The sequence below is a fragment of the Mustelus asterias genome, chromosome 5, assembly GCF_964213995.1.
Source record: "Mustelus asterias chromosome 5, sMusAst1.hap1.1, whole genome shotgun sequence".
Lineage (NCBI taxonomy): Eukaryota > Metazoa > Chordata > Chondrichthyes > Carcharhiniformes > Triakidae > Mustelus > Mustelus asterias.
Window position 1 is genome coordinate 141533808 of NC_135805.1, and position 19468 is coordinate 141553275.

The 19468-nt window shown below is 41.5% G+C and overlaps 1 protein-coding gene and 1 non-coding gene across 4 annotated transcripts in view; both read right to left on the reverse strand.

Annotated features, from left to right (window-relative positions):
• extl3 (exostosin-like glycosyltransferase 3) overlaps window positions 1–19468 on the reverse strand; it is a 90420-nt gene that overhangs the window by 40792 nt on the left and 30160 nt on the right. The window lies entirely within an intron of this gene.
• On the reverse strand, window positions 18400–18598 carry LOC144494495 (U2 spliceosomal RNA). Its single transcript, XR_013498068.1, has one exon. It is a non-coding gene; the product is annotated as a U2 spliceosomal RNA (small nuclear RNA).

The window sequence follows — 19468 nt, forward strand, 5'->3', positions numbered from 1 at the left end:
CATAGAATGGCCATTGCTTTTCAGTCTTCGTATCGGGTGTCAAGTAGACCTACTGCAGTGCTGACAGTGAGAGTTACAGGCAAGGTCAGGATCTCGCACTGAACATAACCCACGCAGAGAAATCAATAACCAGCTCTCATACCAAACCTAACCCTTAGCAAGCATTCTTCCGACTGCTGACACAACAAAAGCCATCCAAGAATAGGCTTAAATAACCAACTGTGGATTACCCTTTGATTTCCAAGCTGCTTAGTTTCAAATAACTGGAGAATGAAAACTTTGAGGGTAGAAATATCAAAGAAAGACTTATTAGATTTATCTAATGCCATTCATGACCTCAGGATATTTGAAGTAGTTTACAGCTAATGAAGGATATTTGAAATGTAATCACTTTGTAATGCGGAACCTAACTTGCACAAAGCAACCACCCACAAACAACACAAATAACAACCAGACAATCTGTTTGGTGGTGTTGGTTAAGGGATAAATATTGGCTTGGACACCGGCGATAACGCCCTTGCTGTACTTGAAATAGTATCATGGGATCTTTTACATCCACCTAAAAGAACAGATGGAGCTTCTGTTTTATGTCTCATCAAAAAGAAGGCATTTCTGACAGGGTAGTGCACTACTACTGCATTGTGTCAATGTAGACTTCATGCTCAAGTCTCTGGGTTGTGATGTATAATTATAAAGATAGAATGGCTCGGCAGATAAGTACACTGCCTAGTATGGAAATGAGCTGGGAGATCCCAAGTTCGATAGCTCATTGGAGCTAGCTGATAGCAATTGATGCAGCAACAATGTGCTACATTGCAATTTGGCCCATTGAGTCTGACAGAGCATCCCCCTTGCCATATGCCCATAACCCTGCGTGTTTACCATGGCTAATCCACCTAATCTACACATCTTTGGACATTAAGAGGCAATTTAGCATGGCTAATCCAGCTAACATTGATTTCAGCATCCCTTGGATTGAATCGGGTTGGGGAGATCGGGAAAGATGGGAAGGTAGTCAATTGCTGGAGAAGAGGACTTATGTACCTGAGCTGAGGATCAGGGTCAAATCAGCCTGACCTTTCTGATAAACTGCCAGCATTGCTCACACCACCGACCACACACCCAAGCATGGAATATTCAATTGGGCCAGGAGGTGACTTGTCTTCAGGGAATGGTTCGTAGCATGTGGCTACTTTAAAAGGGAAGTTGATAGAATTTGGGAAGGTGGCAGGGGAGAGATGGAGAAATAGTGAACACCAATTGCGTACTGTCTCTCTGCCATTCACTCCCTTCTTCTGTAATTCCAATCTCTGGCAAAAAAAAAATCTTTTCACTAATGTTCACACAGCTGTTAATTATTGCACAGAATCGATGGCATTTGATCTATTGATGCTTTACTGTCCTGTTGTACGTACAACATCTACATTGCATTATACTTGGTTGCAAACCAAGGATACATCAGTGTTGTATTACTAGACTCGTATCAGAGGCCTGGATTAATAAGACAGAACATGCAAATTTCACTACTATGTTGGTATTTGATTCTATGTCCTTGCAGGAACTCTAGACCAACAACAATGTGGTTGATGCCAAAATGTATTCTGAAATAACCTAGCAAGTCATGCAGTTGGATTAACCAGGAGGTGGTACATCACTACTTCCACAGAGAGTGAGCAATAAACCGTAGCCTTGACAGTGACATCCATGACACAAAAATGAAATAAAAACTACAGGCAGCAGTCTGATTTAACCATTCTGACTATTGCTCTTGTGGTTTAGGATATCAGCAGAATACGGTCACAGAATTTCTGCCTGCCATTTGATTAGTTCTGGTGGGAGGAAATCTTTTACCCTGAATATTAATTTTACATTAAAATAGTGCAAATTCAGATTTGGTTACTGAGGGAATAAGTTATCAAGGTTATAAAAATGCAAGCTGGAGAGATAGAGTGAGGAAGTGAATCTGGAAACTCAATAAAATGCCACCAGTCATATTACAGAAAGCAAACCACACATAGCATCCTGAACTTCAAAATCAGAACAAGGATCATTCATCACTTTAATGAAAAGTGCTCCATACATGGTGTATGTCGGCACCCCCTTTTTATATATGATTTCAAAGATTTAGGTTGGCAATGAAAAAGAACGAAGAACAATCCAGAGGAAAAATAATTAACTGGGGGAGGGGTTTGGGGGGAGCCAACTTCAATGGGGCAAGAAGGTATCTGGGACAATAAACTGGAGTCAATGATTGGCAGGAAAAATGGTAGCTGTTTGATGGGTGACCTCCAAAGAGCATAGATCAGGCACAATCAAGGTATATTCCATCGACTGAGATGAGGAAAGATCTCTTCACTCAGAGGGTGGTGAACTTGTGAATTCTCTACCACAGATGGAAGTTAAGAAGGAAATACATAGATTTCTAGACTCTAAAAGGGGTGTGGGGAGAGTGCAGGATGATAGTGTTGAGGTAGTAGATCAGCCATGATCATAATGATTGGCGGAGCAAGGGCCAAATGGTTCACTCCTGCTCCTATTTTCTATGAAAGTAAAAAGTAGGACAAACAAATCCAGAGCACTCTGAATGACAAAAGAGATAGAAATGAAGATAAAGAAGAAAAAATATGCTACTGATAGATGTTGGGTAGAACATATAACCGAGAACCAGGCTGAATACAGAAGTGAACCTTTTATATTCAGCCTGCGAAGTGAAAAAGCAACTAAGAGAAAAGAGGAAGTACGAAGATATTGGCAGCTAGCATAAAAGGGAACTAAAGTTTTATTTTGGCATGTAAATAGCAAAAGGGTGGTAAAGGAAGGAGTAGGCATAGCTGAGGCTCTTCCACGATCATCCTCAACACCGGTGCCCCACAAGGCTGTGTTCTCAGCCCCCTACTATACTCCTTATATACCCATGACAGCGTGGCCAAATTCCCCTCCAATCCGATTTTCAAGTTTGCTGACAACACTACCGTAGTGGGTCGGATCTCAAACAATGATGAGGCAGAGTACATGAATGAGATAGAGAATCTGGTGAACTGGTGCGGCAACAATAATCTCTCCCTCAATGTCAATGAAACGAAGGAAACTGTCATCGACTTCAGGAAGCGTAAAGGAGAACATGCCCCCGTCTACATCAATGGGGACGAAGTAGAAAGGGTCGAGAGCTTCAAGTTTTTGTGTGTCCAGATTACCAGCAACATGTCCTGGTCCCCTCATGCCATCACTATAGTTAAGAAAGCCCACCAACGCCTCTACTTTCTCAGAAGACTAAGGAAATTTGTATGTCAGCTAGGACTCTCACCAACCTTTGCAGATGCACCATAGAAAGCATTCTTTCTGCTCTGCCCAAGACCGCAAGAAACTACAAAAGGTTGTGAATGTAGCCCAATCCATCACGCAAACCAGTCTCCCATCCATTGACTCTGTCTACACTTCCCGCTGCCTTGGCAAAGCAACCAGCATAATTAAAAACCCCACGCACCCCGGACACTCTGTCTTCCACCTTCTTTCGTCGGGAAAAAGATACAAAGGTCTGAGGTCACGTAACAACCAACTCAACAACAGCTTCTTCCCTGCTGCTGTCAGACTTTTGAGTGGACCTACATTGCATTAAGTTGATCTTTCTCTACACCCTAGCCATGACTATAACACTACATTCTGCACACTCTTGTTTCCTTTTCTATGAACTGTATGCTCTGTCTGTATAGTGCACAAGAAATAATACTTTTCACTGTGTGCTAATACATGTGACAATAATAAATCAAATCCAATATTAAATTAATACTTTACATCTGTCATCAGGCCATGGTGAAAGAAGAGGTAATTCACACACTGGAATGATTTGAAATTGATGAGAAGTAATTGGATAGATTATCTGCACTTAAAGTTGATGAAGCACCAATTAGGATGAGAAGCATCTAAAGATAGATAGAAGTGGGAGTGGAAATTGCAGAGATTTTGGCAATAATTCTTCTGTCTGTCTTAAGTCTGGACCAGAGAACTGGGAATTGCACATAATAACCTTTGTTCAAAAAAGGATGTAAAGATACATGCAGCAACCAGTTTAACCTCTTTGTAGTGGGGAAACTTCTAGAAAGAATCTCGGACAAAACTGTCACATGGACAAATGTGGGTTAATTTAGGAAATCCAGCATGGATCGTGTTTAACTAACTTGCTCAAGTTTTTTTTAAAAAAGAGATGGCACCAAGGATTGGTGAGGATGATGTTGTTTAAGTAATATACATGGACTCCCAAAAAACATTTGATACAGTGCCGCACAACTAACTTGTGAGCAAGGTCATAGCTCATGGAATAAAAAGAAAAGTAGAAAGATGGATACAAAATTGGGCAGGAAACAGAGTAGTGGTTAATGGATGTTTTTCAGGCAGGAGGAAGGTGTGTCGTGGAATTCCTCAAGGGTCAGCGTTTGGACCATTTCTTTGATATATATATAAATATATATACCTTGATATATCTGGCTCAATTTCAAAATTTGTGGGTGATATGAAACATGGAAGCATTGTGAACTGTGTCGAGGATAAAAATAGGCAAGTTGGTGGAGATGAAGTTCAATGCGGAGAAATTTGAAGCAATTTTGGTAGGAAGAACATGGAGAGCAGATACAAAATAGAGGATACAACTCTAAAAGTTGCAAGAGCCGGGGGGACTGGGTGTATATGTGCATTGGCCATTGAAGGTGACAGGACAGGTCAAGAGAGTGGTTAAAAAAAACATACAGTATCCTCCACTTTATTACAAGACAAAGAGTACAAGAGCAAGAAGGTTATGTTGAACTTGTATAAGACACTAGTTTAGTATCAGCTGGAATATTACATCTAGTTCTGAATGTCACACTTTAGGAAGGATGTGAATGCATTGTAGAGATTGCAGAGAAGATTCACGAGAATGAAGTTCTCATTCTTGGAACCAGTTATGAAGATAGTTTGGAGAAGTTACGACAGTTTACCTTGGAGAAAAGGAGGATGAGAGAATATTTGATAGAAGTATTCAGAATCATAGACAGAGAGATAGGGCAAAACTACTCCCACTCATGAAAGGTTTGAGAACAACAGGGCACAGATTTAAAGTAATTAGTAAAAGAAGCTAAAATGATAGAAGGAAAAGATTTTTCACGCAGTGAGTGGTTACAGTTTGGAATGCTCTGCCTGAGTGTGATGGAGACAGGTTCAGTTGAGGCATTCAAAAGTGAATTAGACTTGGTTGAAAAGGAAGAATGTGCAGAGTTATGGGTAAAGGCAGGAGAATGCCACTAAGTAAATTTCTCATTCAGAGAGCCAGAGCAGGCACGATGGGCTGAATGGCCTCCTTCAGTGCTATAAAAATTTTATGGTTCTGTGGGGCAGAGAGTCAGGTCATAAAGGCAACTAGGCACATGTCAGTGTTTATGATTGACAAAAGCTTCCTTCAACCCACCTTCAACTCATCTCATTAGCATACCGCAGCTGGAGTACTGTGTGCAGTATTGGTCCCCTTATTTGCGGAAGGATATATTGGCCTTGGAGGGAGTGCAGAGAAGGTTCACCAGGTTGATACCAGAGATGAGGGGTGTTGACTATGAGGAGAGACTGAGCAGATTGGGTTTGTATTCGTTGGAATTTAGAAGGCCGAGGGGGGATCTTATAGAGAGCTATAAGATAATGAAGGGGCTGGATAGGGTAGAGATGGAGAGATTCTTTCCACTTAGAAAGGAAACTAGAACTAGAGGGCACAGCCTCAAAATAAAGGGGGGTCAGTTTAGGACAGAGTTGAGGAGGAACTTCTTCTCTCAGAGGGTGGTGAATCTCTGGAATTCTCTGCCCACTGAAGTGGTGGGGGCTACCTCGTTGAATATGTTTAAATCACGGATAGATGGATTCCTGATTGGTAAGGGAATTAGGGGTTATAGGGATCAGGCGGGTAAGTGGAACTGATCCACTTCAGATCAGCCATGATCTTATTGAATGGCGGGGCAGGTTCGAGGGGCTAGATGGCCGACTCCTGCTCCTATTTCTTATGTTCTTAAGTTCTTATACAGTATCCTTTTATTCCTTTCTTCCTTGTATGCCAATCTAGCTTTCCCTGAAATAATTTTTGCTATTTATCTCAAGAACTTGCAATAGCAAGTTCTACATTCTAACCACTCTGCGGATAACAAAATTTCTCATGAATTCTTTATTGGGTTTATTAGTGAGTATCGCGTATTTATGGTCCTGAGTTTTGAACGTCCCTGCAAGTGGAAATATCCTCTCTACGCCTATCCCATCAAATCTCTTCATAATTTGAAAGACCTCTGTCTGGACACCCCGAGAGAAAAGAGATTTAGTGCGTTCAGCTCTTACTAATGATTATAACTTCTTAGTTCTGGTATCAGCCACGTAAATTTTATTCGCACTTTCTCCAATGCCTCCATACCTTTAAAATATGGAGGCCAAAACTGTTCACAATGCTCCAAGTGTGGTCTGATCATGATTCTATGAGAATTTAATGTAATCTCCTGCTTTACAATTCTATCCCTCCAGAATCATAAATACATGAAATCAACAGGGAGGAAAAGACCAGCTGCTCCATCAAGTCCCACATTACATGATGGCTGGACACTGCCATGTAATCTCTTGGAGGGGTAATAAAAAAAGAGAAAACAAGAAAGGAAGAGGCAATAAGGGAAATGCTGCACAAAATATCTCTCCTCATCCTTCTGGCAATTGAAACCAATCCAGGAGATCACACAGAGAAGTTTTAAGCTATAAAGGCTCTTAGCGTTCAGCACTTGCACATATTCCTAAAGTTATGGTTGGCATTTCAAGGATGCTGAGAACAAGCCATCGCTGCCCAAAATCAATTCTTGTGCATCTCTCCACTTCTGTTTCCCAAATGTAAAAAAATCCCTAAGATTAAAAAAAACTTGAAATTGTATCGTGCTTTTAACATGGTAAATATCCCAAGGTGCTTCACAGGAGCACTAATCACACAAAACTGAACACTGAATTGCATAAGAAAATATTAGGACACATGAACAAAGTTTAGGCTTTAAGAAGCATTTTAAAGGAAAGATGTGGAAAGAGAGGGAGTTGGATAGTGATGTCAAAGGAGGGAATTCCACAGCTTCGGGCCTCACTAGCTGAAGATGCATTTGCAAAAAGGTGGGGCAAATAAAAAAATCAAAAGGACAGAATCAGATGAGAGCAGATATCTTGGATGGCTGCAGGGCAGTAGAGAGGGGCGAAGCCATGGGGAGATTTCAAGACAAGAGCAAGAAGTTTTACATTTTAAAAGGCATGGGAACCAAGTAGACCAGCAAACACAGGGTGGATGATGGAAAGGCACTTGGTGTGAATTAAATATAAGCATGTTATGTCACAACAGGCCATCAGACCAGAGATCCCACATCACTCCTGGGAAGAATGATTTATCCCAGCACTTATCACACATTGTTAGGATTTTCTTTGTGCTTCAGTAAAGCTGTATAAGTGGGTTGAGAGGTCAGTCACAGTTCCTCATCTGCATTGCCATGTTTTTGCTCACAAGCAGATATTATACTGGGCAGCATCAGACATGGTTTGCTTGTTAAGATGTTGCCCGAGGCCATTTATCAGCAAAAAGTTGGCCCCAACCAGAGAGAAAGCTAAAAGCGAAAGAGCATGCATATTTCCATATTAGCATTCAGCTCTCTCAGGCTGGGGACAGCACAAATGTGTGTGGGGTGTGTTTGTGGGGGTTGTGTATATGTGGAGGTGTGTGTGTGGGGAGGGTGGAGGGGGAGAGATGTATGTGTGGGTGTTTGTGTGCGTGCGCAAGACCTTTCTTCCACCTGACAATGTGTCGGCACAGTTCTATTGATCAGCTTTATTCATTTACTTAAGTGCAAATGTCAACTCTGGTTCAATGGGAACACACTCACCTTGAGTCAGAAGGTCATGGGTTAAGTCCCACTCCAGGGACTTGAGCAGAAAAACTAGGCTGAAATTCCCAGCACAGTACCACTGCACTTTAGGATGTGATATTAATCACTGTTTGTCCTCTCAGATGGACATAAAAATATCTCAAACACTCGGACAAAGAGCAGTGAATTTCACCCAGTGCCTTGGCCAACCTTTACCCTCAATCAATGCCATTCAAACAGATGATCTGTTCATTAATTTCATTGCTGTTTGTGGGATCCTGCTGTGTGCAAATCAGCTGTCATGTCCCCTCTGCAATGGTGACAGAATTTCAAAGTACTTCATTGGCCGTAGAGCACTTTGGGACAACCTAACATTGTGAAAGGTGCTTTTACATTGTTAAGAAATTATAGAAAATCAGTTTTTTGTATAATTTTCCAATTTTTGTCAGCTGAGGAACAGTTTGGGTGGACACTGGCTGAATGAGCTGATGAAAGTGCTGATGATAGCTCTTGATGAGTGCCAACATTCCTTCTCAAACATTCACACACATCTGTTCCTCCAATATCATTCATGCTCCATTAAAATCTAATGACTGTCATCAGCAGATAAAGGATGCATTTTACATGTTTGGATTGGCCATGTGCCTCTCGTCCATGGTCGGTTCCCACGTTTTAATAACGGTGTTCCAATTATCAGAGCCATCGATCTACTAATGGCTATGTCAGTGATCACAAGATAATTTTTTAAAAATAATTCGCACAAGTATAAGCGCTTTTATGATTGTTGATTTTCATTATCATCAATTCCTAAGTATGCACGCAAAGAAAAGCTGGTTGTAATTCCAAAACTGAAATTGCAGTAGGGAAGGCAAAAAAACTGCCCACAATTATGGTTCATGCTCTCAAATGCAAACACTTGCTGGAAAGGAAATGTGTGGACATGAGGATCAGATCTGGTCGAGACTCCCCTCCCTCTGTGGCTAAATGTTTTGACAAATTACATTATCTCAGCTCAAACTGGGAGATCACGGCAGGTACCAAAAGAATTATTAATAGATCAGCCATGATCTAATTCAAGGATGAGACAGACTTAAGGGGATTGAACACCCTCTTCCTTCTCCATTGATCAAATCCCATAAAGTGTATAGAAGCAAGAAAAAAAAGGTGCACATTGAATGCTCCACTTACACATTTCAAGTTAATTCCTTCTGATAGACTAGAGTGCAAATAAACTTCAGGCAGGTTGTTTTCCAGTGAGAGGATATTTCAACATTATATTACTACCTAGTGTTAGGGTACACCAGTATTGTAGTTACGTTGCTAAACTTGTAATCCAGAATTTGAATCAAATGTAGATATCAGTTTAAGTAACCACAGAGCAATAAGATAGTTGTAAAAATGTAACAAGCTCACTAATGTGAGGGAATGTGAAGGAAACCTGCCATATATATGGAGTCTGGGTTATATGTGACTCTAGCCTGACCCTAATGTGGATCATCCTTAGGTGTCCTCTGACGCAGCCTAGCTAAGCCACCTAGGGCATCAAATGCTCACCTTGCCAGCAATGCCCACATCCAGGGAATTAAAAATAACTCAAAGCCTAAAAAAAACCTTATAAACTTAAAAAGCAAACTGGTTTAAAATGTGCAATGACTTTTTAGGGCATTTGGGCCATTTTATAATTTAAAAATTCACTTTCAAGTCTTTTCTTTTTTTAGCCTTCTGAATCACTGGAGAAATTGGTTTCCCTAGCCTAGAGTTAGGTACAGGAACATTGGCAGACATTTCATCTGAGTGGATGCTGTGATGTCAGCTGCCATATTGATCAGGACGTATAATTACATTTCTGATCGCTATTCAGGACTAACACAACTCTGAGGAACTTGCGGACCAATGCAAACTAGTTTTCTTTCCAAAATCATATGGAAAAATTGAGAGAAGGCTCAATAAAAGAGGGTTTTGAAACTAAGGCGTGTCCACATTTCTATTTAAAAAATTCTTGCATATAAGTTGAATGGTTTTTCTCAATGTTTTGCATAGATTTCTAATTTTTGCAAACCACGTAGCCAAAAACCAATGGTCTCATAGTCATGCAAGGTAAATTAAATTGAAAGCTCCAGATGGATATTTGCTAGCATACGAATTTGACACACACATCATGAAGATACCGCACTGTCCACACCCAGCAATGCTGCTCCCAACCTTGAAAAAAATGTTATTTCATACTAACCAACAAACCTTTGTCCAATTTGATAGGGGGAGCAGAGTGGTCATAAATGGGACAATACTTGAAGTAGCAAGTTCCCTTCACTTTGTGGCTAGGCCAGTTTAGTTTCTGGTCAATGGCAATAACCAGAAATTTGATAGTGGGGATTCGGTTAATGCCATTGAATATTGAGGGGCAATGGCTAGAATCTCTGTTGTCTGTTGGAGATGGTCATTATCTGGCACTTGTGTGACGTGAATGTTACTTGGTCAGCCCAAGCCTAGATATTGTCCAGGTCTTGCTGCATTTGGACATGGGCTGCTTCACAGTTGATGAACATGAAATGAAGGCCTCAATAGCTAATGGTTCTACATCAAAAGAAGCAGAACCAATGGGAATAATGGACTTTGCATTATAAGATGTGGGCTTTTGGGGAATATCTGAGCATATATTTCAGTCATTTCTGAATGGTCACTCAAAAAAGCAGGTGGGTGGTATTTCTACAGCTGAGAAGGTCACTGAAGAGAAGTCAGACAACATCACATTTACATAAGATCATTCAGACAGCTCCACAAGAACAGCGAACAACTTAAGATCACTCTCAACTCCTTCCAGCTGGCAATTCAGGAGTGGAAGCAGTTAAATTCACATCCTAAATAATATTTAAAATACTAGGGAGGTGATGGCCGAGTGGTATTATCACTAGACTATTAATCCAGAAACTCAGCTAATGTTCTGGGGACCCAGGTTCGAATTCCACCATGGATTTTGAATTCAATAACAAAAATCTGGAATTAAGAATCTAACGTTAGCCATAAAACCATCGTCGATTGTCGGAAAAACCCAGCTGGTTCACTAATGTCCTTGAGGGAAGGAAATCTGCCATCCTTATCTGGTCTGGCCTACATGTGACTCCAGAGCCACAGCAATGTGGTTGGCTCTCAATTGCCCTTTGAAATTGCCTAGCGAGCCACTCAGTTCAAGGGTGACTCGGGATGGGGAATAAATGCTGGTCACCCTGTGACGTCCATGTCCCACGAATGATTTTTAAAAAATTGTAATAGTTACCTGTCAGCAAATTTATTTTTCTCCATTAACCCAATTTCCTCAAGCAAACTTTGCTGCCTAATATCTTGTCCAAGTGACCACACTTCATCGGAGTGCCTGGTGGTTGCCTGGCCATAGACAAAGGCAAGACAAATTCTATCCTTGCCTACAAACACAATGCGTACACACAGAACATTTCGAATGCTTTGCGAGGTGAGGGCCAAGATTTGGAACTATTCCTGTCAGAATTTCCTCAGCCATATCACTGGCTACCCATTATTGTTAGAAGTCACGGCAATCCTTTCATTTCTAGGGCCTGTATCTGAATCTAGACAATAGAAAGGCTTGTATTTCTATAGCACCTTTCACAACATCAGATTGTCCCAAAGCACTTTATAGCTGAAGCGTTCGAAGCACTCTTGCGATATAGCAACCTCTCTCAAACAGCAACGTGATAATGACCAGATAATCTGCTTTTTTGAAATAGATTGCAACAAAAATGAACATTCAGTATGTAAGTTGAGTACGTGAGGGATAACTCCTCTGTTCCTCTTCATAAAATGCCATAGATTGTTTTCTTTAGAAGTCAGACAGGGCCTCAGTTTAACATCTGCTCTGAAGGATAGCATCTGCAAAAGTGCAGCACTCCCTCACTACTGCAATGGAGCGTCAAAATGAGATCTTTGTGCTCACACAGGCCAGACTAGCAAGTCCCATATGTCGCTCTAATGGGCAACACCATGGCACAGTGGTTAGTATTGCTACCTCACAGCACCAGGGACCTGGGTTCGATTCCCGGCTTGGGTCACTGTCTGTGCAGAGTCTGCACGTTCTCCCCGTATCTGCGTGGATTTACTCCGGGTGCTCCGGTTTCCTCCCACAGTCCCAAAGATGTGCTGGTTAGGTGCATTGACCATGCTAAATTCTCCCTTAGTGTATTTGAATAGGCATCGGAGTGTGGCAACTAGGGGATTTTCACAGTAACTTCATTGCAGTGTTAATGTAAGCCTATTTGTGACACAAATAATAAACTAAAAAATAAACTAAAGGGTCATCCAGACTCGAAACATTGGCTCTATTCTCTCGATGCAGTCAGGCCTGCTGACATTTTCCAGCGTTTTCTGTTTTTGTGCAAATTGCAGTTTGTTCCCTTTGGAGTTAGTTTTAGCTGGGAAGCTACAAATAAAGGTCAGCATGCTGAACTGTGTGTAGGATTGGGGAAGGGGCAAGTAGATGGGAGAAGAAAGGCTCAACTGCTGTCTGCTGGAACTATAAGTGCTGAACTTAAGGGGTAGAATCTGCCTCAGATCGTGTGTCTTCATGACAGCAGAAACAGCTCAGGCTGTCTCAGCTCACGCACTGACCAGAAGTTACGTTCAAGGGCTCCTCTGAACTTTGGTATGCTCAGGATCTTTGGATGTTGCCCTATTATTACCTACTATTCACACTATGCAGGACTTTATGAATTCTACTCATTCATCACAAGGTGTCAGCTGTGGCTCAGTGGATAGCACTCTAACCTCTAATCTGAAGGATGTGGGTTGAAGTCCCACCCCAGAGACTTGAACATAAAGGTCTAGGCTAACACTTCAGTGCATTACTAAGGAAATTCTACACACTATTGGAGATGCCGTCTTCCAAATTAGTGAATACACTTCATAAAGTATTCATTGTCTATAAAATGCTTGTTCTAAGGGGGGGGGGGGGGGGGGGGGGAGGAGGAGGAGCCATATTGGACTCAAGATGTTGACTCTGTTTCTTTCTCCACAGATGCTGTCAGACCAGCATTTTCTGTTTTCGTTCCATAGGTTTGCTAATGTGCCTCTGAATGGGGATAGGGTTGGGTGGTGAGTGAACGGGAAGCTTGGAGAGAGAATGAGAACCGGAGAGAACATGAATCAGGGTGAGCAAATAAGACAGAAAGGGAGAAAAAAAAACACACAATAATTATGACTTGTTGAACTGTGGAGAAGGTGCCAAACAGAAAGGTAGTGAGATGAATACAAGGGATTGTAGAAACAGATTTTAAAATATTTTATTTTCAATGTTTTAAATCTCTGTTTTCAATGTTTTAAACTCTATTCTTAGTTACAAAACGAATGCTCAGAGTGGTCTGGGCAAGCCTAAATCCAACTCCTTGCTTGCTCCAAAATCCAAATTCAAATTGAATCCAATTCATGGTCGCCACAAACAAGATCAAAGCTGACAAGATAAAGCATTGCACCTCACCTTGGGCTTGATCTTAGCCAGACTGTTAAAGAATCTGTCAGCAATACTGTGATGGATCAGTTAGTATAAACTGTTTTGTCTTATTCATAGTTAATAGAATGTTTAGTATCTAGCTACTCTTCGAGCTTGTCGTGATCAAATTAAAACCCATGTCAAGATAGCTAGCTGTCATTTCATTGAACATTTCTGATATATGGAGAAGTAGAAGTAGAGTGTAAAAGCAAAGCTGAAATTATGATAGGATCAGATATTATAAACCACAAAACCAAAGTTTCCGTTGTTTATAACATTCATCTGAAGCTTAAGACTTCTAAACTGCCTGGAGACCACTTCATGCCCATTAGTTTTGCTATTACAGTCTGCATGAAAACATTATTTTTTTTCTAACAGAAGTTGTCATGTCAGAGATGAATTGGAAGGACTCCACTGGGGATTATAACGAAGCAGCCCTCAGTACATCAATATCCAGTGACTTTGCTTGCAGGCAGTCCCCCATGTGGAAAGTTGATTCTGCTGGTTAATGTAATCTTACTGTCACGTAAAGATTGGGCAATCACTATATTTGGCCTAATTTACTAATACCACATAAGACACGAGGTTAAAAATATTATAAGTTGCAATACCAAACAGTATTAACCACACACAATACCTTTAATACTGTTGCAAAGTTGGATAGGGTAATTGTAGATTGGGAGGTAGGAATGTTAGAATTTGGTGTTTGCAATATTGTAAAACACTAGGGAGAAAGCATTGCGTGATCCTGTTTAAAGGTGGTGCTTTTTCTGTGCTTAGAGATTTAAAATGCAAGTACATACAGAGCCCAAACGGAAACATTTGTATTGAAAGGACAAGCAGCAGTTTTACCAAGTCAACAGGCTTTTGATTTTTTAATAATTTAGCCAATCAATTTGAATCAGGCACTTAGATACCAAAAACCTATTAAATTTAAATCTGATGGTTCTGACAACTTAGGACCAATCCTATTATGGGAAATATTTATATGTCATCACGCGTATAAAAGAACGGGGCATTGGAACAAAGAGGGTAGGCCAACTGCCACCTGCCAGAGCTAACAGTTCGCAGCTCTCAACTTTCAAGAGAAAGAGAGAGAATCACTGGCTCTCATAGCTTCATCTATGTCTTAGAGAAAGCACCATCTAGATAGCAAAGGTACCAAAGAAGAAAGAAGTTCCAGGCAAAAGAATCAACAGAGAAAGCCCTGAATATTCCAGAAGACACAAAACCTGGTTGTAATTTAGAGTGACTAAATTCTATTTTTGTTAATGACTGGGAATTGTATTTATTTGAACAGTGTACCATTAGAATCTTATTTTATTCGGGACTAGTTAATAGTTAGAAGGGATTTATTCGGTTTGTTAATAGTTTCGCTAATTTGTTCACATTAGTTAGATAAATAAATTGTTACGTGTTGATTTTAGAGTGAGTATCAGGGATTTATTTTTTATTTAACCACCAGAAGTTGCTGAAGGATAGGTCACACCACTTCACACGCACTTTTTACAGATTATAGGGCGAGGTACCACTCTTCGGATGTTTCATTATTAGTTCTCAGAGGGGGAAATCAACCTCTGCTTTATAACAATACTCGCTACTTCGCAAAATGTGCTCCAAGATTCAACTAACTTTAATTGTGTTCCCTCCAAAATCTCTTGCGTTTAGCTTGCACCACAAAATGTGATGCCCTACCTTCCACTAAAATTTCCTCACACTCTTTGGTTTATTCTTCAGTTTTCTCCAAACAGTTTTCTCTCTCTCTGTTGTAAGTTCAAGCCTTGTATTTTGCATCCTCCGGAAACCTGAACACAAAATCTTGACTGATATGGAGGGAACGCTGACAGGGGCAGAGCTGGATTTACAATGAACCAATCAGAGCCTGATAACTCTGCATTTGCTGATAGTTGAGCTTGTCAGCAGGCAATGCAGAGCTACCAGACTCTGGTCAAGTCTGAAAGAGTGGGAAAACAAACTGGTCCGAACGTTGAGGCACCAGAGGAACAAGAGAAGAAGAGGCAGAATAGGCTGTGGTTGTCATGCACCTCCCCTCCCAGCTCTTCCCCAGGCCACCTGGATAGACAACCAGATCTTCCATTAGGATCTGTCAGCTGGTGCCCATCACTTGTCCAGCCACGGCATGGAGACCACGTGGTTTAACCACCTCAAGCAGCAGCGTGCTCCCAAGTCCTACCTCCACAGGAAACTGCTGAGGGATGAGTTCAGGTCAGTCCATTCCTCCATGCGGAAGGGAGGCAGGAGATATCTGGTGGATAAAACTCACATCAAGTGGTCGGCGCCCTATCTGGAATGTGAATGTGGGCAGTACAGGCCCCCATAGCCACTGACTCTCTCAACCTCCTTTACAGCTTGAAGCTGGACTTCAAGTGCAAGTCCAGGTGAGCAACTCTAAAACAGAATTCGCGAACATTTCAGACCAAGGTTGTATCACAGTTCTTTACAAATCCTCAAACCCTCCTACTGATGTAACAAGTCAGGATAAATAAGCTGCATCATATCAAATACACATGTTCATTGTATTATCCCTTTTCTCTGATTTAACCAGACGTTTGATCTGGTTGGGTCTTTATTTCGGCAGCAGGGGAAATAACATTCTGTTGAGAGATTTTTTAGAAAATGAAAAGAAAATGTTTGAAAAGTGTTCTTGAAGTGAGTTTGCATCTCAGAATATTAGAGGTTATGTGAGAGAGATGTCTGATAGCGGGACAGTCACATCCATTGGAGAATTCAAGACACGTTTGCTGAATAGAAATGCACTCATGCCCATGTGGGATGGGTCCAGGGGAAAAGTCTGGGAGTTTTTTTGGGGATTGTGATTTTTCATCTCTAAATTTTGCAAATAAAATCTCTAAATGTATCTCCTGGAAAGAGGGAAATGGCTAATTCAAGATATAAAGAACAAAGATCAGGACAGGAACAGGCTCTTTGGCCCTCCAAGTCTGTGCTGACACAGATACCTCTCAGATCTAATATTTTTTTGCCTGTGTGTGGTCCATATCCCTCTATTCCCTGCCTATTCACGTATCTATCCAGATGCTTCTTGAACATTGCTAAAGAATCTGCTTCCACCACCTCCTCTGGCAGCGCGTTTCTGGCATTCACCAACCTCTGTGAAAAACTTGCCCCTTACATCTCTTTTAAATTTCCCCCTTCTCACTCTCAACCTATGCCCCCGAGTAATTGACCCTTCGACCCTGGGAAAAAGACTGACTATCCACGCCTGAATTAATCTTTTAACCTCTATCAGGTACCCCCTCATCCTCTGATGCTCCAGTGAAAACAATCCAAGTTTGTTCAACCTTTCTTCACAGTCCATTTCCTCCAGATCAGGCAACGTCCTGGTAAATCTCTTCTGCACTCTTTCCAATGTATCAATATCTTTCCAGTAGTATGGAGACCAGAATTGTAGACAATACCACAAATGCAGCTTAACCAAAGTCTTATACAACTGCAACATGATTTTCCAATTCCTATATTCAACGCCTGACCGATGAAGGCCAACATGCCCATACACCTTCTTGACCACGTTGTCCACCTGAGTTGTCACCTTCAGGGAACTGTGGATCTGCACGCCTAGATCCCTCTGTATGTTAAATATTTCTAAAGGCTCTCCCATTTACTGTATACTTTCCTTCTACATCACCTCACATTTGTCCAGGTTAAATTCCATCTGCCATCTTTCGGCCCACGTCTCCAGCCTATTTATCCTATTGTATCCTCTGACAATTCTCCTCATTATCCGCTACTCCCCCAATTTTTGTATCATCTGCAAATTTACTAATCAGAACATTTTCCTCCAAATCATTTATATATCTGTTACAAACAACAGAAGCCCCAACACTGATCCTTGTCACAGACCTCCAGTTAGAAAAGTACCCTTCCACTGCTACTCCTTACTTTCTATGCCCAAGCCAGTTTTGTATCCATCTTACCAGCTCATCTCGGATTCCATATGACCTCACCTTCTGTATCAGCCTGTCATGAGGAACCTTATCGAAGGCTTTACTCACATCCACTGTCCTGCCCTGGTTAATTTTTCTTGTCACTTCCTTAAAGAACTCAATCAAGTTTGTGAGACACCACCTCCCCTTCATAAAACCATGCTGCCTATCACTTATAAGCCTATTTTCTCCCAGACGGGAGTATGTCCTGTCCCCAAGAATCTTCTCCAACAATTTCCCCACCACTATGTTAGGCTCACAGGCCTGTAATTTCCCGGATTGTCTCTTCTGCCCTTCTTAAACAGAGGAACAATGTTAGCTTCTCTGCAATCCTCTGGTACCTTGCCCGTGGCTCAAGAGGATACAAAGATTTTGGCCAAGGCCTCAGCAATTTTTTCCCTCGCCTCTCTGTTTTCTGCGAAAGACCCTATCGCCCTGGGGAGTTGTCCACCTTAATGTTTTTCAAAACCTCCAATACCTCCTCCCTTTTTATCTCAACATATCCTACAATGTCAACATCCTCCTTTCTACATTCACCATCCACTACACCTTTCTCCTTTGTGAATACTGATGCAAAGTACTCATTAAGGACCTCACCCATCTCATCTGGCTCCACACAAATTTCCTCCACTGTCGAGTGGATCTACCCTTTCGCTCCTTACATACGCATAAAAAGCCTTGGGATTTTCCTTAATCTTGCCTGCCAGGGACATTTCATGGCCCCTTTTTACCCTCCGAAGTGCCTGCTTAAGTTCTTTCCTGCTATCTTTGTATTATTCCTCAAGAGCCTTATCTGTTTTCAATTTACTGAAATTTATGTATGCCTCCGTCTTCTTTTTCACTCAACTCACAATCTCTCTTGTCATCCAGGCTTCCTGAATCTTGCCATCTTTATCCTTCATTTTTACACAGGCATACTTGTCCTGAATTGTTAATAACTAATTTTTTTTTTGTATTTTTATTCCAATTCAACCAAATCAAGTTTAATTCAGAGTCTCAACAAGTTGAGACATTCCCGATCCAAGCTGACAAGGGCTCTCACCTCCTGTCTTTTTTGGGCTTGATCTACATGATCCAAGCTGATTGGACTAGGCATAGTTCTTCCTCCAAGGCTTGATCTCATTTGCATCTTAGCCAAAAGGCCGAGATGCCACTTTTAAAAATTGCTTCAAATGAAGCTAAAATGTAACCTAATGACTTTAACCAAGCACAGCATGTTGATACTACACTTGATCTTAGCCAAAAGGCAGAGAAGCTAACTTTTTTTAAATTTCAAAAATATACTTTATTCATAAAAAAAACTCTCAAATAAACCATTGCAAAACGACAGATCCAAAAATTACAAACAGTGCAAAAAAAAAAACCATTTTTGCAGTACAATGCTATGCTTATTTACACGACATTACATTCATTACATTTCATTACTTAAAACTATGTACATACATCAGAGTTTGCTGTGTGCCGTTATTTATCAGGTTGGCACACAGTTACGCAGGCCGAGGGTATTCTGCAGTTACCCGGCCCTCGGTCTACCTCGGTTGAGACGCTTTACACGGTGGCCTTTCCCCATTGTGCCTTTGCGGCGGCTGCCCCAAGCTTGAGCGCGTCCCTGAGCACGTAGTCCTGGACCTTGGAATGTGTCAGTCTGCAACACTCGGTCGAGGACAATTCTTTCAGCTGGAAGATCAGCAAGTTTCAGGCGGACCAAAGCGCGTCCTTCACCGAGTTGATGACCCTCCAGCAGCAGTTGATACTTGTCTTGGTGTGCGTCCCCAGAAACAGCCCAAAGAGCACAGAGTCCTGCGTCACTGAGCTGCTTGGGACGAACCGTGACAAATACCACTGCATCTCACTCCAGACCTTCTTTGCAAAGGCACATTCCACAAGGAGGTGTGCAACCGTCTCATCAGCCCCGCAGCCGCTTCGAGGGCAGCGTGTGGTGATGTTGAGACCTCGAGCGTGCATAAAGGATCTGAGGGGGAGTGCCCTTCTCACCACCAGCCAAGCCAGGTCTTGGTGCTTGTTTGTGAGCTAACTTTTTTTTTTTAGCTTCTTTTCCAATTCAATCAAATCAAGTCCAATTCAGAGTCTCAACAAGTTGAGACATTTCCGATCCAGGCTGACAAGAC